This window comes from Belonocnema kinseyi, chromosome 7, assembly GCF_010883055.1.
Source record: "Belonocnema kinseyi isolate 2016_QV_RU_SX_M_011 chromosome 7, B_treatae_v1, whole genome shotgun sequence".
Lineage (NCBI taxonomy): Eukaryota > Metazoa > Arthropoda > Insecta > Hymenoptera > Cynipidae > Belonocnema > Belonocnema kinseyi.
The window spans coordinates 68,119,321-68,125,141 of NC_046663.1; the positions used below are offsets into that span (position 1 = coordinate 68,119,321).

General features: G+C 32.2%; 1 long non-coding RNA gene across 1 annotated transcript in view; it reads left to right on the forward strand.

The window, feature by feature from the left end:
- Positions 1 to 730: 730 nt before the first annotated feature.
- Positions 731 to 5,821, forward strand: part of LOC117177240 — a 6,638-nt gene continuing 1,547 nt past the window's right edge. Inside the window, exons 1-3 of the long non-coding RNA XR_004467681.1 lie at positions 731 to 1,015; positions 4,999 to 5,510; positions 5,616 to 5,723. This is a non-coding gene — a long non-coding RNA (uncharacterized LOC117177240). The remainder of the gene's footprint in view (positions 1,016 to 4,998; positions 5,511 to 5,615; positions 5,724 to 5,821) is intronic.

Below are 5,821 nucleotides of genomic sequence, written 5' to 3' on the forward strand. Positions count from 1 at the left end.
ATTTGGGCTTCCGAATTATCTGGGAAGAATAAGATCCAGGTGACCAATATTTTGGCCCGTTCCTATACTGTTTTACACGTTTTATGCAGTAAAATGGAACGTCGATGAGTTGAAGTAACTTGACCGAAGGACACGCAAGATGATGACAATCTATCACAGTCATCATACTAGATCCTCTGTACCTCGTATATACCCCCTCGATTTAAAGGGGGTAGAGATTTGCTGATCTCAGAATGTCTTCATCGAAAAATGGTTCTAGCTACAGCCTGCTACATACGGCCTAGCATCATAAACACCTTTGTTGCTTAAAATTCATGTACAGAAAACAGAACATTCGCTTCTACTAAAGAAACATGCTGGGAAACCCCCTTATGGAAAATTCTACGGTATTATATGTACAGAAGAGCTATCGATGGTTCTACCAAAATGTTCTTTTAAATCTGCTGGATTAAGGTGGCAAACGGACGGATTCCTTTTTGCTGGTCAAGACGGTGTTATAGACACCTTAGTTTACCGTGAGCGCATAATGAATGTACCTGTAGCTGATAGCAACTGCCGAGCGTGCAAGATAGAGCCAGAAACGATTAGACATGTTCTCAGTGAATGCTCAAAGCATGTACGCTTCGGGTACACAGAGAGACACGATACGGCTTTAAAAGTGTTATATTACCATCTGCGGCATTTCTATCATGTTAGTACGTATAATGCCCGTCCTGCCATACGCCCAAGGGGAACTGGAGTCTGTTGTAGACAATGATCAGTGTAAGATCTACTGGAATTTCTTGTTTTACATCATTAAACGTATGAGTGTTGCAAAGGAGGAAGAAAAACGGACGCAATATCAGGCTCTTCTTTTCGAGCTGAGCAGGCTGTACCAAGGCTACAAAGTCCATCTCAACAAAATCCCGACTTGCCAGCAACAGTTTTAGACGATCGCAAGTCACATTCCAAAGGCTGTTCTACTGGAATCACTGCATCGGGTTCGACAACACTTTCCTCCTAACATTGCACAAAGGTTGGTAACTCTAAAAAAGTACCCCGAGGTGAAACCTTTCCTCCAACTGTGCCGTCTGACGCGTAAGGTCATCCGCGGCTAGTGACCGCACTCTAAGGAACAGTGTTTTACGAATTATCTTGCGTAAATTTTCCGTTCTTTCTTACCTTCCCGGATAAAAAGAACAGGAGTGGATGACGTACACGTTCCAGCTGTGTCGGGATTGGTTGCTTTAAGGAACCATGATCGTAGATTCTGGAGCCTACAACTTCTCTGAATATTGCTATCATTTAAAACTTAGTAGACTAAACTTATATCTTGACTTTCACTTTTGTCATATTGCTTCCTCTGTGAACTAGAAATTTATTAATATTTAAACTTCCCGTGTAAAAATATCCTTGTAGCTAAATGATACAGGTTTGAACAAGTTAGAACAGGTTTGCACTGGTTGGTGGAAGCTCAGAGTGGACATGTTGGGGCTTAACAAAATATATGCAACCCCGCATACACTCCCATAATAATAGCATTAGCGTGCAAGACGGGTTGCTTACTTTTTGGCAAGCCCCAGCGTGTCCACCCATTATGAACAGCTTATAATTATTATTTTTATTTGATTATGTCCTCACATATTTCGAGTATTTATATTTTAATTATTAGTATCATTATTATCAATTAAGTGTAAGTGCACTTGATTTTTACTTTTGTGATAATTTTTTCGTTTTTACAAAAGTACCGTCTGAGTTATCTTGGGTTGTTTTCTTCCCTAATTTTTACATCAATTATAAGAATGAACATTGATACATAATAACCAATGTTACTCATACCTTAGATTTTGAAAAACGTAACCATGATGACAAAGAATGTAAATCAAGTGCACTTACACTTAAACGATGAGAAAAGTAGTAATAATTGAAATATAAATACTCATAATATATAAAAACATAAATATATAATAACATTAACTGGTTCAAATATGCAAGGGTATATGCACAAATATGCACATTTTCTAATTGGTTTATAATATTATTATTGACAATACAAATATTTAGCATACATAAATTTACTTGTTTATTGGGATATCTATAAGAATGGTTGTTGTTAAATAATTGTTACTTTTCATTCTAAATATTACTTCAATGCGATATTTAGCAATTTTTAATCAAGCAAGCTTTTTGTTGCATTTGAGCACCTTCCCTTTAGAAAAAAATAATGCTCTTAAAGTGTGCAAGTTTGACGTTCTTTTTCTTTAAATTATAAATTCCACATGGTAAAATTAAAAAATCAGACCTGAATTCGATTATAAACCGTTAATTCCCGATTACGGAAAGAGGAACGCGGTTCGACCTACATTATTTCTGTGACCAATCACAGGAGTGCATGTCTGCAATGCCACGACAAGTTGTAAAGGGGTAACTAAACTTTAAGTAACATACATTCTGTGAAATTATTTAATTTGAGTAAATGCGTAAATTAATTGTTTACAACAAATAAAATCTGTGATGTGCATACAAAATATTAAGAATTATTTTCAATTCATATTTGTGATAAAAAAGGTATTCCTTCTATAAATTTACAATCGATAATTTATTTCTAAGGAGTATAATCAAATAATTGTTTAACTTTCACCTTCTAAGTCTTTTGTATGATCCAAGAATTATTTTCAATAACTTTACAGTTATTACTTGTTGCCGCAAATTCATTTACATAATTAATAATTTCGAATAAGTGTGGTAAGTATAACCAATCGGGTTGTTGTCGTGTCTCGGACCGAGAAGTTCCGAACTGACATGAACTTTCGTGACGATTTTCGGAACGGCAAGCAAATGCCAATCAGCGCCATCTTTTTACTGTTTTTAATTAAAACACATTTTGATAATTAGTTTAAACTGCTTGTCGATATTTTAAACATTCTTGGTGATTGATGTTGATGAAAAAAAACATATTGCATAGTAGTTTCAATTTTTCTTTTAGATTTTCCACGTCAAAATGCTTCCGTGCGTGAAACTCTCGGCGTCCGTGAATTTTCAACGTGACGGCAGTCACGTTGAAAATGACGTGATGTCAATCATAAATGATGTAATGTCAATCATGTTTATCAAGTAAATCCAGAGAAAAGCTAGAGATTAAAAAGAAACATGGACATATTCATTTCTGACTATTAAAAAGGCGCAGAATCGATAATAAACTAGTGTAAAGCCTCGGCCAAGCTCGGCGAATCGGCGATCTAGCCTGGTCATCGAGGTAGGCCTTGGCCAGATTAAACATTTTATTCTAGCTTCAACCAGGCTGGATCACTAGGTCAGGATAAGGTTTTGTCAGGCCCAGTTGGGCCTGAAATAATTTTGTGGGCCCGTTTAGGCCCACGACGAAATTTCCACACGGGATCTTAAATTTCTCGGTTTCTGTCCATCCATATCTCTAATTTGTTCTAAGAAACATGCAAAAAGACTACATTTAAATTTTCCGAAATATAAAAGATATTGTTATTTACTATTATATTAGTTTTCACTATTACTTTGTATTACTTTGCACAATATGTTTCTAATGGTTTAGATTATACAAAAGATATTCTGATAATGGAATCGCTCCGAATCCGAAAAGTTATTTCTGTACAATTCTGAATAAATAGTCTGAAAGAAGTCGAAATATAAATTTCAATATATAATTTTTTTTATAAATTGTACATTATAAAAATAATGAACATGTATGAACTCAAACCAAGAACGCTGACGTTCTTAGAGTACTTTAGCTCATATGCAAGATTTGTATGGTTTCTAATCGTGCAGTGAACTTGAAATGTAAAAAAAACGAAATATCATATCAGAAAACATCACCTGTTAAGTGCAAGTGTGACTTGCGTGCAGTTAGATACAATTTTGAGATTATTTCGTTATGGCAGTTCAATCTTGAAATTAAAGTGATATGCTGTTTCCTCCTAAATCAAGTGTTAGGCACGTTAATAGTAATATTTCTCTAAAAGAATGTTTAAGAAACTCTCAATTATTATTGTCTAGTAACAAAAATGACCAAACCATTGGAAAAGTGGTACTGTTCCTTGGGAAAAAATTATTTTCTTCACAATATCATGTAGTAAATAAATTAAGCGCAATACTGTAGTAAAAATTTAATGACATCTGTGAATTTAATTATAATTATTAAATATATATTTCAATATATTTTTCAAATTTTTTATTTCATACATAATATTTTCTGTTTGCGATAGAAAATATGTTATTCTTATAATTTCTTGTGATTCTCAATCACTTACATGACTGTTGAATACACAAACTTTAATTAATTATTGATAAAAATGTTTATCATTACTTATTAATCGACAATATTTAGTAATTTTCCATGATGAATATCATTCTCATAAAATTTTTTAGCATTTTCAGTTAAGAAAAAATATTTTTCTGTGATTAAGCATTGCAAAGACGGATTGATTTATATATAAATAATTAATGACAATTAGGTTAAATCTTGAATTAAGGAATTTTGTTAATTAAGTATGCATTCATTCACTAAGATGAGCAATGAGTTCAATTAACCTGAGTAAAAAATTATTTTTACTTTATTTTCATGAAGCTTGAACATTGTAGGTTAAAAATATTCAATGTGTGGTCATTATTGAAGTTGATGTTAAATAGCGTGAAAGTACGGTCTTGAGTTATAAAAATGTAGGCTCTAAAGATTCAAAGTAGCTTCAGAGAGGTGTCACAGCTTTAAAGTAGGCTCTAATGTTTCATTCTCTAAGAGTTAAAAGTTTAAAGCAGGGGCTAAAAGTTTAAATAGCATCAAAGCAGGTTCGAATAAGCAGCTGCAACTTCAAAGTAGAAGTCTAAATTTCGACTCGGGAAAGCTTGATTACTTGCATACAAAATTTGAAAATCATAATAATAATAATTTGAATATATTATAGTCGATCTTGGAATTCATAAGATTTATGAAAATTTCACGGTTAAAATTAAAAACTAAGTTCTTATTTCAATGCAATTTATTTACAGGTCAGAAAGCATAGATTCCAACCAGTAATCTTGAGGCAGTGGATCTTGAATTAGAAATTTCAAGGAAATTTAATAATTAAAACTTATAACGTTTTTGCTATGATCAGGCAAATGAAGTACAACGCCCGTTTGAACTTAATGCAGCAGGATTGCTAACATAAAAAGGAGTTTTCTTAATTTATAATAGAATATAATGATGATTTAAACAGGAGAAATCAAATAATTGAAAAACAAAACGAGAAAGCCCAGCAGATGGCCGAAATTTAGACTCAGGACGTGAACAAAACTAAAAACTGAATAGTACAAGATATATAAAAAACTAAAATCATAAAAAATAGTCTGCAGTATTTAAATTATTTAATAGATTATAATTTATTTAGTAACGATTTTTTTAATTATTTAAAGGTGAAGTTGAAAGTGAAAAGCATAGAATTACATTTTTTCTATCCAAAATCTGATCAATCAACACTCAGGTCTGTAAAGAAATGAAAATAATAGCAAAGAGAGTACAGGTAAGTTATATTTTTAATTCTTTGTAATTTTTAATTAGTTTGTTGTTGTTAAGCAATTAATATAATATACGTAATACGTATTTAATGTGGCTTTTCTCATTTCAGGCGAATCGAATATTTGGCCTTGGAAAACGTGTGGCAAAAAATTAAATCCGAGAAGTAAGCTCGAAAAGCTTAGGAAATATGAAAATGGAATGCGAAAATATCAATTCTGTATGTATTATTCCAATGTATTTATATCCTTTAATTAAAAGATTAACATTAAACTCAAAATTAATAAAAATTGAATTTTATTCAATATTTATTGGAAA